General features: G+C 34.0%; 1 protein-coding gene across 25 annotated transcripts in view; it reads left to right on the top strand.

Moving 5' to 3' along the window:
- The window catches only part of LOC145263096 (guanine nucleotide exchange factor DBS-like), an 810,829-nt gene that overhangs the window by 192,119 nt on the left and 601,215 nt on the right, over positions 1 to 17,495 (top strand). The window lies entirely within an intron of this gene.

The following is a 17,495-nucleotide window of genomic DNA, read 5'->3' as shown; positions in this document are numbered from 1 at the left end:
CATTGTGCCCTACCAGGACGGAATCATTTTTTTGGCTTTCAGTTGGGACATGGGGAGAGTGCATAGCAGGGGCAGGCAAACGCAATTTTAGGACCGAGTCCTAATATTAAATGTGTGTTATTTCTTTTCTTTTTTTTTTTTGTTTGTGGAGAAAGTTTTTTTTTTTTTAAATAAATATAGAAAACTTAGAATAACACAAAATAAAGTTGTTTTTTTTAAAAAAAACAAAATAGACATTTTATTGATTTTTAATAAAACATGAACATAAAATTTTTGTAACACATTTCTGGAAGTAAAAAAAAACATGTCTATTTTGTCTTATAAGTTTTTTATAAAATACATGCATAAATAAATAAATAAAACACGCATTTATTTTCGATTCAGTCCTGAAATGACATTTGTCTGTCCCTGCTATGCACTCTCCCAATGTCCCAATTGAAAATCAAAAAAGTGATATCGTTTTAGTAGTGCACAAGTGCCAAAAAACGTTATTTATTCCGTCCGGTTTCAGACGCAGTTTGCCAACGTATTTACAATTTTTAAAAAGTTCCGTTTTTTTTTTTTTTTGTTTTCTTTTCCGCTATTGTGTTGCCGTAATTCTTCTCTAAGACCAACAGCTTTCAAAAGGATAGAAAGAAGACATCGCGCGTACTTGTCGAACGTACCTTTCGAATCGCCACGCGTTGTTTTCTTTTCTTGACGTCTACATATGCATTTCATTCTACGACGTCACGCTCACGGCTTAAATGCAGACGCAACATTAATTCGGCACGTGAGGCAGCAATATGCGTACATATTTAAATGACGGAGCCTGGCGACTACGTTACACACGTGCCAGTATGTAAAGCAAACGTTGAAACCGAGTGTGAGGCTGATGAATTTGCCAAACTCCATTTCCGCATCCAAATATTTTGAAAGCTTTTCAAAAGTATTTAAAATCAAGGATGACCGACACCCATTATTTTCCCACACTTTTGAATGGCCTTGCGTCTAATTTGTTCATTATGTATTTTTATATTTTGTGCAAATAAGTATTTCAAACAGAACCGAATGATCATGTCTTATTAATGGAGATGTCTGAAGTCGAACTCATGGGAGTAGTGTAGTATTTGTTCTGTTGTCATAAAACCATTTTCCCAGGCATTACTTTTTTCCTTTTAATGTAATATTTGTTCTGCTGACATAACGCCTCCTTTTTAAGGGACAGTAGAGTAGGAAGTAGTGTAGTATCTGTCCTGAAACCATACTCCCAGGTATTACCTCCTAGACCGAGGAGGAAAAGCACCTGCCAGACCTCCACTGGATGTTTGCAAAGTATACTAGGACCCTGGGGAAACTTATTGCCACCCAAATTCCAGTGAAGACCAATGGTTGTAGCCAGCGATAAGTCAAGGGCAAGTGGCTGTTGGTATAATGTAGAGTCATTTGCAAAAGGTATCGAAAGAGAAGGAGAAAACTTGTTGTCATTCAAACTCCAGAGAACCCCACCTGTTCTTGTCAGTGAGTAATCCTTGATCTTGATCTTTGTGAGAACTAGTGACTACTACTACTACTACTAATATAATAATAATGATATGCAATACCTCTGTTCAGTCTCAAGAGACAATGGATGCCCTCTGTAAGGGTAGCGGCGTGTGTAATTGTGAGGCAAGGGTTGTGCAATCGCCAACCACACCTCTCCTGAATCGGCACTGCTTGGGTCCTGTGGTAAGGAAAGGTCCAAGACTGACTGGAAACAATGCCGAGATAAGCAGAGAGTACACACAGCACCTGGAATTCTCAAATCATCACCCATTTTAGTATTGACCAAGATCAAGGTTGCTTAACTTCGATGATCTGATGCGAAGCTTAATAATAATAATAATAATGTACTGACAAAATCTTATATATATAATATAGTGCAACTAACTTGGACTTGTGTGTGTGTTTGTATTTCGTTTTCTTTTTGTTCAAGAATTTTTTCTTTTATTATTTCAAGCTGCTAATAATAAGCAAAATAAGAATTGAAGGAAAGCAAAATAGTTTCAGTTTTTTTTAGTTAAACAGTTTTTTAGTTAAACAGTTTTTTTAGTTAAACAGTTTTTTTTTTGCCTTGGCCTTTTTTCTCTCATTTCTCTCTCTATTTTTCTCTATCTCATTTCTCTTTTATTTCTCCATCTCTCTCTTTCTCTCTCTCTCTCATCGCTTCTTTCTCTATCTCTGATTGCCCTTTCCTATCTTTTTCTGTTCTACTTCTCCCTCATTTTATTTCTCTCTCATTTCTCTCTCTCTCTCCATCATTTCTCTCTTTCATTTCTATCTTTCTCTACATATTTTTTCTCTCTCTATGCTCCCTCTCTCTATTTCTCTCTCTCTCTCAATTTTCTCTCTAATTTCTCTTTTATTTCTCTCTCTCTCTCTCTCTCTCTCATTCTTACATTTCTTTCTATATCTTCACCTCCTTTCCCTCTTCTTCCCCCCCCTCTCTCTCTTCTTGTCAAAGTCTATTTTGACAACATTAAGTCATAATGTTTGCCAAGTCAGCTTCTCATCAAGCGATTCGTCCTTCCCTAATAGCAATGACTGAAACAGTCTGTTCTTCTTTATTAAAAGTCACCGGTTGCCATGGGCCACACTCCACGGCTTTGCTTTCAGCCAACCAAAATCAAGAAAAAAATAATCCTTATTCTACTCCCCCACCCACTTAAAAAGGAAAAAAAAAAACACTTACAGAAAATTTCTCCCCTTTCAACATTAAACTTTTTCTTGTAAACTGAATGAAAATGGAAGGAATTAAGTGGAAGAAAACGAAATTTGGACACAAAATTCTGCAAGTTATTATTTTTTTTTTTTTTTAACATTTATAATGTCATCCATTTTAACGGGGTTTTTTTTTTTTTTCAGTTTTTTATAATTTTAATGCAATAATCCTGTTTTTTTTTTTTTTTTTTTTTTTTTTTTTTTTTGTCCTAGTTTGTTTTCTGGACCATTTATGGACATTGTACAGCTTAAATCTAATATATATATATATATTATAATAAATCCGTATACCTGTCTGTCTGTTTACAATGACCTCATAGCATATATTCCTGGGCAATGCCGGATAAACCTTTTTCAAAAATATCCAAATTCGGCATAAAATAACCTGAAAAAGATTGATATGGTGTAAAACAAAAATGACCAAACCAAACATGGTGAATAAATATTTTGAAGATATAAGGAACTTGAAGCATAAATTTTTTTTTATCAAAATGACCAGATTCAGCATTAAAAAACCTGAAAAAGATTGACATGCTCCAATCTATGATCCCTCACCAAACATTCGTGAAAAACACTCGTTGGCTGAAAACACTATCAATAATTCCCCCCACTCTTTATCTGTGCCTAAACCTAAACGTAGATTCCATGAACAAAGCTTCTTTCTAAGAACGGCACACCTATGTAACTCTCTTCCGTTTACCTGCTTTCCAGCTGACTACAATATGGCCGTCTTCAAGTCCAATGTAAACAAGTTCTTTATGAGCCATTTCTCTAAAGTAATCCAATTTACCAAATTTCCACTACTAACGATTACTATGATATTGTCCTTTTGACCACTGTACACTCTTTAACCCTTATCCTCGAGTGGCCTCTGGGCCTTGATAAGTGGTGATTCCTTTGTAAAAATATATATATAATATATATATCTATCTCTATATATATATAACTACTTAATTTACTCACATAAAATTAATATACGAAAGTATAGATTTATGCATAAACTTTAAGTATTTACTTCAAAAGTGCTCAATACGTAGGTAGAGCTAGTTAGTAATTTATAAAATATTTATGGCGATTAAGCTACACTGAATATTCCGCGTTTCATCCACTCTAGGACTCCTCAGGCTTATGCGCATAAGTCTGAGGAGTCCTAGAATGGATGAAACGCAGAATATTCAGTGTAGCTTAATCACCATATATATTTTATAACTTACTATATATATATATATATATATATATATATATATATATATAATCTGAGGGTATTGTTTTCCAGAGGCTAAGTAACCAATGAAGTGTAACGAGGTTAATACAAGAGTGCTCAATACCGAAGTAGAGCAGGGTATACTCTTTATTTGTTTTTACATAAGCAGTAATATGTTGCTACACAGTCATGAGCATGATTTTTTTTAAGCTAGTTACTAGTAACTAGAGGTCGCCTGAAGAGATCTCTAGTTACTAGTAGCCAGCTGACCAAAACATGCTCATGACTGTGTAGCAACATATTACTATTTATGTAAAAACAAATAAAGAAATATATATATATATCTATATATGCACCCCCAACCAACCTGGAAATTTCTATGACATGGTGCGGTACATACAGCGCCTAGTCTTACCAAATGGTCACCCATCTGGTACTGGCCAGACTCAATGTTGCTTAACTTCAGTGTGTCAACATGATTGTGCTGTATATATTAATTAATTCACTGGGAGAGATGCACCCCAGTCTTTGTTACGACATACGTCTAGGAGAAGGAAACTCTTATGTAAAAACTTGAGGTCTACTGTATACTTTGTCCTGTGGCAGTCATCTGCACTGACAGAGTTTAGCAGTAATACCAAAAAGTGTAGTTGGTTCTACACAAAAAAACAAATCACAGAAATTATGGATTTCAGAGCAATTTAGTTGTTGTGGCAGAAGCTCATACGTCAAAATCAACAGGCAAGTCCATTATATATATATTGCCCAGTCCAAAACAAATGTCTAACAAAAAGCGTAGTCTATCAAGCAACAATATTTGCAAAAGAAAACCCGAATAACAAAAAATATTACATAGGCATGACTTCCTTAGATTTCAAAACCCGATACTATGACCACAAAAGCACATTCAAAAATAAAAAACACCGTATAAAAACAACACTAGCGAATAAATACTGGGAACTCAAAGAAAGCGGACATTCGCCGGTAGTCGAATGGAAAATAATAAGACAAGCTACTACATGCAGACATTTAGACGACCTATGTAAATTATGCCTCCATGAAAAATTTTCTATCCTGTACTTTAAAGAACCTCAAAATCTATTAAACTGTAGGCGGGAAATAGCAAACAACTGTGTTCACAAAATAAAACTTACTCTAGGATAGCGATACAAAATAGCTTTAAAACTAACAATAACAATAGAAAACAAACAAATAAATAAATTAAATAAACATGAATATATATAAACGATCACACGCATATGTATATATATATATATATATATATATATATATATATATATGCATATATATGTGCATTATTGTGTACACATAGGTATATTTATATGTATATAAAAAAAAAAAAAAAAAGAAGTAGAACGGCCACCTAAAACCACTAACCTAGCTCTAAAAAAGATCCTTTGTTTGATAAAATGCATGCCCATTGGCTGGTAGGAAGGGGCGCGGTGGATACTAGAAAGCTGAGTGGCCAACTAGTAATCCCCAACATGTATAAAAACAAGAAGCAACGACAGAATTCGCGCATAAGCCTGACGAATCCTATAGTTGGATGAAACACAGAATATTCAGTGTAGCTTAATCGCCATATATATTTTATAAATTACTATATATATATATATATATATATATATATATATATATATATATAAAATAAAAATTACAATTAAATTTACCAAAATGATCCAAGATGGTAAAACTAAAGTATATTATAAATATTAAAGAATTAATATTTATAAAGTTATCTCACCCAGATGTAAAAGCTCAATAAAACCAAATAGGAAATAGAGCTTATAATAAGAGCAAATAGTTAATAAAACATGTTAAAAACACTTTGAAAAAGAGTTAAAAACATATTTAATCTAAAAAGGAAACACTTAATAAGTGGATAGTCCTTAATCCGTGGAGTTTCGAAGAAATACTTTCCTTCTCATCAGAGGGTAGGAATATAGCAAAATGCGAGATCGGATTTTGCATACAAAAGTATTTGATGAAACTGCAAGTAAGTCAAAGATCTTACTTGATAACAAAAAGTGAAGCAGAAGGAACATGGTGAAGAAAAAGGTGATTTCACGTGAATGGACAGCCAGGTGAAAGGTAAAGTATCCAATGACGGTAAAATCAAAAATGTAAGTCCAAGAAAGTTAATTTAATTGTCCATTCGCACAAGTAAAATCCAAGGAAAATTATGTGATTTTACTTGTGCGAATGGAAAATTAAATTAACTTTCTTGGATTTACATTTTTGATTTTACCGTCATTGGATACTTTACCTTTCACCAGGCTATCCATTCACGTGAAATCACCTTTTTCTTAACCATGTTCCTTCTGCTTCACTTTTTGTTATCAAATAAGATCTTTGACTTACTTGCAGTTTCATCAAATACTTTTGTATGCAAAATCTGATCCCGCATTTTGCTAATTCCTACCCTCTGTTGAGAAGGAAAGTATTTCTTCGAAACTCCGCGGATTAAGGACTACCCACTTATTAAGTGTTTCCTTTTCAGATTAATGTTTTTAACTCTTTTTCAAAGTGTTTTTTAACATGTTTTATTAACTATTTGCTCTTATATATGTATATATGAAAAAAGTCTATATTCCAAATTTTAAGATGTTGACCATCTTATCGTTTATTTCTTTAAGCATGTTGAAATGTTCAATTCTTGTAGTGCAGAATCATTCATGTAATTATTGTTTTAATTTTTTAATTTACTCCGCTCTTCTCATCATCAGAAGAAAAGGAACTCCTCAACTTTAAAAGAAAAAAAAAAAAAATTGATTACAAAATGCTATAATGTCATGTATGACGTGATAGTCAAGTTTTAAAAGGAGGGGGAGCAAGAAGAATCTTGGGTAATGCCGGCTATATACAGCTAGTATATATATGTATGTACAGTACTCTTGGTCAGGTTTTCAAAGTTGGACCTAAGTGGGATCTAAGGTGACAAATCAAACTTTGATTCTGACTAGCCAATTTCCATTTGTTATTTTTTTAATTTACACTTTTTACTCTTATTCTCACTAAACGAGAAATATTGACACTTGAACATGAGTGGCTATTTTTTGGGATCATGTCTAACAGTGGACTGTGGGGAGTTGAGTGGCAAAATGCCTGTTCACATTACATTTAAACTTCTGTATGTTACTACAGTCAGGGAAACAGGAAACTGGGAGGGAATTCCAAAGTCTAGCAGTTGTAGGAAAGAACCTATTAGTGTAGAAGGCTTTCCAGCATCTAGGGACCTCAAAAGTGAAGAGGTAGGATTTTGCTACTTGAAAGGTTAGTTGGAGGCTATGCATGTTTAGTGGACACAAACGCTAGGAGTTCATCATAGCACATTCCATTAAAGTACTTGTAAAACAGACACAGGGATGAAACATTGTGGTGATGGGACAGGGGCTGGAGCTTAGTTAATAGTGTCTATGTGTGAGAAACTAGTAGTAGATTCACTAGTTCAGATGTAGCAACAATACTCCATGCTTGGTTGAATGATGGCTTTGTAGAGACAATGTTAATTGTACATACGACATAATTATGTTGACGCACTGGTTCCTGTTACGTCACAGAAGTTAAGCAATGCTGAGCCTGATCTGTTCTAAATGAGTGACGATTTGGGAATACAAGATGCTGTATGTGCTCTCTGCTTATCTTGGCATTATTGTTAATTTTCCTGGGTGCCACTGGAGAGGTGTAGTTGATGATTGCATGCACAGCCACTCATACAGGGATTATCCTTTGTTTCTTAAGACTGAACAAAGGCCATTATGTTAATTACAATACAGTAGAACCCCGGGATATGGTGTCCTTAAGATACGTTTTTTTTTTTTTTTTTTTTTTGTTAAGGTTACGATGTGGAATACAATGTTTTTCTGGCCCCTAGTTATGGTATTTGCCCTGCCGTATGGTGTTATTTATAATGTTATTTGATTAATTTCTTTATCTGTGCCTAAACCTAAACGTAGATTTCTTTCTTAGAACTGCACACCTGTGGAACTCTCTTCCGTTTCTCTGCTTTCCAGCTGATTACAATATGGCCGTCTTCAAGTCCAATGTAAACAAGTTCTTGATGAGCCGTTCCCCTTAAGTCAACAAATTTACCAAATTTTCACTTTTAATGATTACTATGATATTGTCCTATGACTACCGTACACTCTTTAACCCTTATCCTCGAGTGGCCTCTGAGCCTTGATAAGTGGTGATTCATTTGTAAAAAAAAAATACTGTACTGTATTTTGTTACTAATTTTTAATGCCGTATCCCAGGGTTTTACTGTATATTGAATTACTTTACTATAATTTGTTATTTTTTAAATACATAATCCTATCTAGTATTTTTCTAGCATATATTATTATGATTATTATTATTTGTTTTATTTTTTGAGCATTCTCCATATTCTTGAGAACAAATTCCCACCATTTTGGCCCAACTTTTCCTCTGTAGAGAGCAACATGGCAGTCTTACATATTTGGCCCATCTTTTTGGTGGTCATACTCTTGATATTTCTTCAACGAGATCTTCTTGATATGTCTTTTTTAAAAATATATATAATCCAGTCTTGCAGTTTTCTATTATGTAAAAATGTTTAAATAGTTACTTTAAAAGAGGAATTAAAGAATAGCTCTTATTCTTTTAGTAAGAATTAAAGTTTATTACTTGTCTTTGGTATTTTTTTTCGAATTCGTTTGTGAGGAATTATTCATCTTTCCATTCTCTTTTCTTAAATCTTGGTTTGTTTTTATTAAATCAAACCTAAGTTTACTTATAGCTTTTGGTGATCATGTTATTGATCTTTCTTGGATGAAATCTTCTTGATACGATGTCTTCATATAGGTGGAGGCTGATAGCTGCGAAATGTGTCCGAACCATGTTAATCTCTTTTAATATAACACTAGCCTGAATACCCGGCATTGCTTGGGTGTTTGAATATTTGTGTTGAGCAAAAAAAAAAAAGAAAGTGGTAGTAGGCAGGCAGGCTTGAACCCGTACTGTGAAGGAGGAAAAGAACATGAAAAAAAAGTGACGTCTTTGCTGTGGCACCCATCGCCAAACCGGAATTGAGGTAGATTTAAATTAAGGCTAGACAATCGAAAAGAGGGGATGACTTTTGAAAATATCGGCGAAAAAAGCGACCCCTCCCTGTAGAAAAGTGCCGAGTGGAGGGTGAAGGAATTAATCTTTTTTTGCCAATTTTTCGATATTTGTCGCCTGAAAGGTTGTACTTCAAAATGATACTGATCTCGTGAAAATCCGTTGCCTCTGTTGAAAGTTTTAGGCAAACATACATACATACATGCATGCATACATTTAAACAGACAGGTGAGATTTATATTATAGATGTAGAAATTCTTCTTAAAGAGTCAACTTAAAAGAAAAACCGGTTATAGTCAGCTAATGTGCATCTTAATTTCCAGCGTGGCTGCTGCCGGAAGCCATGACAAGCTCATGTCTTCGCTAATGTGTGCAGTGAGCACCAACCCTATTCAGGGTTTAACCGGCTTCTTCCGAAGGAGGAAGTTTCATGGGAGTATGAAATTCACAAGCGATCCCCAGTCGCTAATTGGCTAGTCAGAATCAAATTATAAAATCCTTGTAAAATAAATTTGAATGTAAAGGATCGTAGGCAATGCTGAGTTTGTACAGCTAATCAAAGATATTATTTTGCAAATCACGTTTAATTTCAGCTTAATATTAATCCTACGTTTCTCATGGGTATTACCTGAAAAAAGGGGGTATATTAGGAGATGATATACTAAAATCAGAGCTGCTTTTATTTGCTTTTTAAAAATTTTCTATGGACAAAAATTCATTTTTTACATTTTTTTTTTATGTCATTCTAGTAAAGACGGACTTTGAAATTATCCTCTTCAAACAAACTAACGTAAATTCGTCTGTAAAGACTTACAAACCCATTGAATAAAGATTTATATATTTTTCCGGTTTTTTTTTTTTTATATGTTGCAAAGCTTTATCTTGTTTTCTTTAATATTCATGTCTTTTTTTAATATTTAACTCTTTTTCACCCCAAACAAGGCATATTGACACTTGGAAGTAAGTGACTACTATTTTGAATCATTACTAGGGCCATGACAACATTGTTTTGACTCTCTAGTATATATCCGACACAGACAACTGAGAACCACATCACTCTATATAAAAGCATATAAGATATCAACAGATACACACTCGAGAGTCAAAACAATGAAAAGAATATGCTGTTGTCCTAGCCCTTATCATTACTAACAAGAGACTGTAGGGAGGTGAACAGTAAGGTTCACATTACATTTGAATTTCTGCAGGTTAGTACAGCCAGGGAAGCTGGAAGCAGGGAGGGAATTCCAAAGTCTAGCAGTTTAGAAGGGAAGAACCTATTAGAGGAGAAGGCGTGGAAGTATGTATGTCAAGGGGTGAAAATACAATAAAAAAAAGTCCGAGAGGAGAAACTATTAGGGTAGATGAATTTCCAGCAACTAAGGGCCTTAACAGTGATGGGTACGATTTTGCTAGTTTAATTGGGGATATTTATATCGAGAGGGCACAAGTGCTAAAAACGACATTATTTTTGCACCAACTTAATACCTGAAAAAAAAAAAGGGGTATTTTAGGAGATGATCTATTAAAATCAGAGCTGCTTTTATTTGCTTTTTAAAAATTTTCTATGGACAAAGATTCATCGATGCACATTCCATTAAAGTACTTGCAAAACAGTACTGGGATGCAACATTATGGTGATGTGACAGGGGTTGGAGCTTGGTTGATAGTGCTGCACTTATTAGATTTGAGACTCTTTCTGTTTTCGGCCCTGTCTAAGAGGGAGAGACTAGTGGTAGATGCGCTAGCCCAGATGTGGCAAAAATGCGCCATGCGTGGGAGAATTGTGGCTTGGTAAAGATATAGCATACTCTCTGGTGGGAGTAATTTTCTATGATTTCATTATTGTGTGAATCACAGTGTGTGTGAATGTGCATCTAACTATGTGGTTCCTAGTATTTTGTAGTAGTCATGTTGCAGTGTCGATGTTGCCATGTGTGACAAACCATTTCAGGAGAATTGTACCAGTTCAAGATGACGTTGTCTAGAAGTGTAAGCCATGTTTAGTTTCAGAACAGTTTCCGATGGTTAGTTGTTCTACACAAGTCCTGGAGGTGACTGGTTCACTGTAGACAGAACAGTTTCCGATGGTTAGTTGTTCTACACAAATCCTGGAGGTGACTAGTTCGCAGTAGAAAGTTCTTGAGATGGAATCCAGAGCAAAAGATTCTTCCCGTGTTGACACGAAGGAAATATGCGAAATTGCTACAGAAAGGTTTAATATTTATGGAGCAATTCTGGTTTCTGATTGGTTGGTAGCAGAACGTGAATTAATTCGATTCATCAGTTCCTAGCAGCATCGTTTATGAATAGAATTTCCCGACTGTGCGGGATCATACGCCACTATGAAATATTGCAACACGTTGGTTATTTAACATCTTTTGTGTCATTTGCTTGCAAATCCCTGGAGGTAACATTTTTCTCAGCGGGCGATTTCTTTAACTTCTGTTGAGCAGAGGAAGAAGTAGGTGCTAGTGTGATTACAAGAATAAGGAGTGACAAAGGGGGGAAGAATTACTGTTTTCTAGGTCGGAACATATTCATTTCACACTTCTCGTTGGCTGTTATTTTTACCTTGAAATGGTATTTTTATATCTCTTTATATCAAGTGGCTTTATGCCGTGTCTGGACTGATTTCCATAAAAATTAATACTAGTCATTAGGGCTGTGACAACAGCATATTCTTTTCATTCTTTTGACTCTTGAGTATATATCCAACGCAGTTAGACACAGTTAATCAGCCGAGAACCATATCAGTCTATATAAAAACATATATTAACGGATATATACTCAAGAGTCAAAACAACGAAAAGAATATTCTGCTCTTACAGCCCTACTAGTCATCTAATTGAATACAGAAGGAGCAAGTGCTAGTATGATTGCAAGAATTAGGAGTCAATGGTGTAAGTTCAAGGAAATTCTACTATTACTAAACAGCAGAATGTATTCACTATCGACCAAGACTATCAACTGATCGCATTAGAACACAGGCTGGATCAGGTGCCATTATTGCAAGAATTACAAGTGGATGAAGTTAAAGGAATTTTACCATTAATAATCAGCAGAGTTACCAATATTGACCAAGGGAAGAGTCCATCAGGCATGTGTATGCAGTGTGATGATTAAGGCTAGGACAACAGCATATTCTTTTCATTGTTTTGACTCTCGAGTGTGTATCTGTTGATATTTTATATGCTTTTATATAGAGTGATGTGGTTCTCGGTTGATTGACTGTGTCCAACTGTGCCCTGTATATACTCGAGAGTCTAAACAATGAAAAGAATATTCCGTTGTCATAGCCCTAGTTATTATATATGGAAGTGAAACCTGGACAGTGAGAGTTGAAGATATGCGTTGCATGGAAAGAAATAATATGAGAATGATACAATCGATGTGTAATGTGTATCTTGAAGAAAGGCTTAGACCTGATGACCTTAGACAAAAAATTAGACTGTATAGGAAAATGCTTGTAGACAGGAGACTTAATTGGTTTGGTCACATTGAAATAATGAATGAGTGTGTGGATTAGATGTGGGACAGTTGAGGTAGCAGGGTCAGCACACAGCTGAAGAGCAAAAAAAATCTGGGCAAAACTGATTAGGGATGATTAAAGAACTAGACAGATAGTTTTTTTTTTTTTTTTTTTTTTTTTAGAAATCAATTTTTAAAAGCCGTCCAACACATGCCAGCATGTAAAACGGACGTTAAAACAAATATGATTATGTAATGAGAGACTTCTAACGTGTTAAATTAGTGGATAAAACTTCTGATTGGTTAATTGGTCATGTGACCTTGTTTTGTGGATACAGTTGTAGACAACGGTTATAAGTATCTCCCGTTTCCACTTTTATTTGAGTGCAGGGAAAAGAAAGGAAAGAAGAGGATATTTATTTTAAATTCATATCATCTGTGCATATTTTTGTATTCGTATGTACTGAGGACGTTTTGTACTTTTATATCTATTCATACATTTGATTTTTTTTCCAGTGGGTTGTTCAAAATGTTATAGTGTTTGTGCATATATGTGTGTGTGTGTGTGTGTGTGTGTGTGTTTGTAAATGTGTGTGTATATGTGCGTGTGTGTGTATGTATGTATATATATTATATATATATAATCAAAGAAATCCTTTTTATAAAATATGTAGATGGCCATTAATCTCAAATCGATAATCTCAAAATACTTTTCACACACATTTATGGCTATTGATTTATGATCGATAATGTAGAAATACTTGTGTGTATATCCACACCAATAAAGTTATCGTGTTGGTTTGTAGAGTCAGACCCAAAGCTGACGAATCAAACCTTGTTTCTAGCTAACAAATTTCCACTTGTTATTGTTGTGCTATGTTATTGACAATATAATAATGGACTTTGATACAGTCTGTTTAAAAAAATTATTTATTTTGTTCACCACAAATAAATCTTATATTATGATTGTTAGCTAATTACCGAACTGACAGAAGTGTTTATTGATTTAAGGAATTATATTTTGTGTGTGTATGTGTGTATATCTATAATATAAAGCTGAATGTGTGTGTGTGTGTGTGTGGTCACGAATAAGCTCCTATATGGTTTAAAAAAAAACTGATTACATATAATGATAGAAGATTATCGAGACACAGAAATTGGTATGTTTGATCAGGCAGAACGGTGGTTCATTAAAACTGTGGGGTTTGCGTTCGTGTCTGGTCCACAAAGTATGGAAATAAAAAATTTAAAAATAAAAAAAAAAACGTTTACAAGTGTTTTTGATATAGATGTACATAAGAATATTTGATAAGTATGTTTTAACTTAAATTGGGATGGTATAATAAAATTGTGGGGTCTGTGTTCGCGCCTGGCCTCCATAGAATGGAAATAGGCACAAACTTTAATAAAGACTTTTCATATCTATCTGCGTAAGTATACTTTGATAATTATGTTTCAGTTTGAAGAAATATGGTACAATAAAATTATGGGGTGTTCGTTTGCACCTGACATCCATAGAATGGAAATACTTCACAAAGTTTAACAAGGTTTTTTAATATAGATCCACAGAATACTGTGATAAGTGTTTCAGTGTGAACAGGTATGGTATAATAAATTATGGGGTTTATCTATTTTATTTTTACTTTCATCATATTTTGCTTTGGTTTTGATACCCCCAAATTCAACCCAAATTTACAACCCTTCCTTTCATAACCTATCATACTTTCATAAATCAGAGTCCATTTTTTGTAGGCTTTTTTTTAACCCAGTCAACGACGAGTACTTTTGCTAGTATATATATATATATATATATATATATATGGCCCATAAGTCACTTTACGATTTGAAAATGAAACAGCTTTTTCTTATATGACTGTATTTAATTAATTCTTCTTTATTACACAGCTTAGAGTGTGGAAATTTGTTTAATTACCAAATATAATGTCTCTTAAATAACCTCCATTCTTGGCTCTGCAAAGTCGAGCCCTTTCTAAGCTATTCTCCATGACAATTCTTAACATCGGAGGTTGTAGGGAAAGATTTTCCTATCATATGTTCGCCATAACTTATTGGATGGTTTGAGGTTTATTTGCATACAATTTGTCTTTAAGATATCCCCAAAGCCAAAAGTCTGGTGTTGTCAAATCAGGTGAACGTGGGGGTCATTCAAATTCGCTATTTCGAGAGATTTTCAATCCTGAAACGTCACAGTGAACAACAGCATTGTGGCTCTAGCTGTGTGTGCGGTGGCTCCATCTTGTTGCCACCAATACCCTGACATGTTTGCTGACTGAGGTTGAACAAAATTCACTAGTATATCTCTGTATTTCTCAATCATTTTCATTTGCATCTTCAAAGAAGAAGGGTCTAATAACCCTTTCTGAAGTTACTCCACACCATACTGTGACTTTAACTGGGTGCATTGGACTCGTATGAACTTAGCGTAGATTTTTGGTGCGCCAGAATCTGGTATTCTGCTTAATCTCTCATAATCAACTTGTGAATAAACTCAGTGTCATTTCTTGCAGTTTTCTGAAACCTGACAGCGTAATTTAGTCATTTTCTGAAAGCCTGATGGTTGTAAAGATTGCACTAATTGACTTTGTAAGGATATATGCGCTGTAGAGAACTTTGTGAGAGTGCAAGTTTTTTGAGAACGCTTTCAAGTGGATATGGTTGGGTTCTCTTCAATGCTATGCCTCGCATATTTAGTATTTTCAGGTGTACATACTGGACGAACTCGTCTACGTTTAGACCTATCATTTACAGAGCCCTGCTCTTGAAAAAGCGTCACTAAGTTCATTATTGCAGGCCAACTAGGAGGATATCGAACATTGAAATGGCGCATATAAAATCTTTATGTTGAAACAATTGATTGTTCATTTTCAAAGTAAAGTTCAATTATCTTCACTCGTTGTTCTGTTGTTTGTGTGTGTATATATATATACATGTTTAGATACATAAATATATATATACATACACGCAGACACACACACACACACACATATATTTTAAAAACAATATGTATGCCGCTCCCCATGTGGGGGGTACCAAGTTGATTAAAGGGAAAATTATTCCCAACTCGCATTTAGGTAAAAATGCACTTTCGTAAATAATTGAATTCATTCAAAACGTATCGCAAAAACAAATAACATCTATCTATCTATCTATCTATCTATCTATCTATCTATCTATCTATCTATCTATCTATATATATATATATATATATATATATATATATATATATATATATATATATATAACATTATAATCTTCATTTGCCTTATCTGTTACTTAAAAAAAAACTAAAAAAAACTTTTATAAAAAAACGGGAACTTCACTTCTCCATGGTCTGATTTTTTTTTCAGGAAGCTTTACTTTATCCTGGACATCTGTAATTCTGTTTTCCCGCTCCTTATGGATTACCAATGGATTATCAATAGACTCATTTCGGATTTATCCTGTTCTGGATTTTACCTTCTTATTCATTGTATTTTTACCATATCCCTTTTTCTATCTTTTCCCCCATTTCCTGTTTTCTTAATCTCCTTGAATCCCTATAAACTGTCACGAACTGCTTAATAACTTTTTTGATGCAAGTGTGATTAATTTCATATTTGTAGTTTTTTAAATGCATTAACCTGCAAAATTTATTGTATATTTTGCAAACCTCTGATGAGAAGAATTGCATTTTTCGAAACTCCGTGGAATAAGGTCTTTCTTGTTTATTTGTATTTCTTGTCAGATAATTAAAAATTTATATACCTTCTTTACAAGTTTATAATGTTTTTTTTGAAAATTTATTCAAATTTTCAATAGTTTTTCTATTATAAACATTATATACATATATATGTATATGTACAGTGGTGCTAAAAGGAAAGTTCATACCTGCCATTTGTTCAAAAACTGCAAATTTAAGCTAAATTGAATGTAACTGTTTAAACAACCTATACCTTATTTGATTCACCTTTTTTCCCTTTATACTTTAATTTGGAATCAAGTCTCCCCTTGCTCTTATTTCAGATCATTCGAAACTATAGCAACAAGTTTTAGTCTTCCCTCCATCAAGGCCAGAGGTTTTGGGAAAATATATCTATATATCTATAAAAGTGAACGTGTGTGTGTGTCTGTGTATATTTCCCTACGCAATAACTCTGTCAATTTTAAGTCTACAGACTCAAAATTTTATATACAGGGTACTGAGATTTGGGAAAATCTTTGTGATCGGTTTTCGGCCAGAAATTTGGCGATTAAGGGGTCAAAGTTCAACGATTTGACCTTTGAGAACTCTACCAAACTCCTCCGGTTATGTTGGGTCTAAACACTTGAAATTTTAGATATAGGTTCCTTGGACATGGATCTAATTTAATAACTTGATTTGAGCCCAAAACAGTAAATGTTAAGGTATTATAATAGGGATAAAAGTTAAAAAAATTGACCGCTTTTTTTTTTTTTTTGCTCAACATACACCTCCAAACACCTGGGCAACGCCGGGCTGAAATGTTAGTATATATATATATATATATATATATATATATATATATATATATTCCTAGTTTTGCATATGAATTACAAAACATCTGATATTTCCCCAACTTTATTAAACTAATAAGCAAATTAAAAAAAAAGAAGTGATATCGAATGCAATAGCAAGTCCTGGGAACATATACCAGAAAGAACAGTTGGTAGTAAGTCATTCACCATCCACTATGCAATTCATACAGCTGCATACCTAGAAAGCGGGGCTATTAAGGCTGACATAGATGTATGGGACAAGGAGGAGAAAGAAGCAACCTTATTAGAAGTTAGTGTTTCCAGTGATGTTGGCTAAAACAGAGCTGAGATGGAAAAGATAACGAAATACCAAAGTCTTATGTATGACATGAAGAGGAACTGGAATCTTGAAGATTTCCATCATTCCAGTAATTATAAGGAGCAACCGGACTCATGAAAAGGAATTTCAAAAACTACCTGGCAA

The sequence above is a fragment of the Euprymna scolopes genome, chromosome 38 (assembly GCF_053919585.1).
Source record: "Euprymna scolopes isolate OS-2025 chromosome 38, ASM5391958v1, whole genome shotgun sequence".
NCBI classification, from domain to species: Eukaryota; Metazoa; Mollusca; class Cephalopoda; order Sepiida; family Sepiolidae; genus Euprymna; species Euprymna scolopes.
This window is presented reverse-complemented; position numbering and strand designations above follow the sequence as displayed.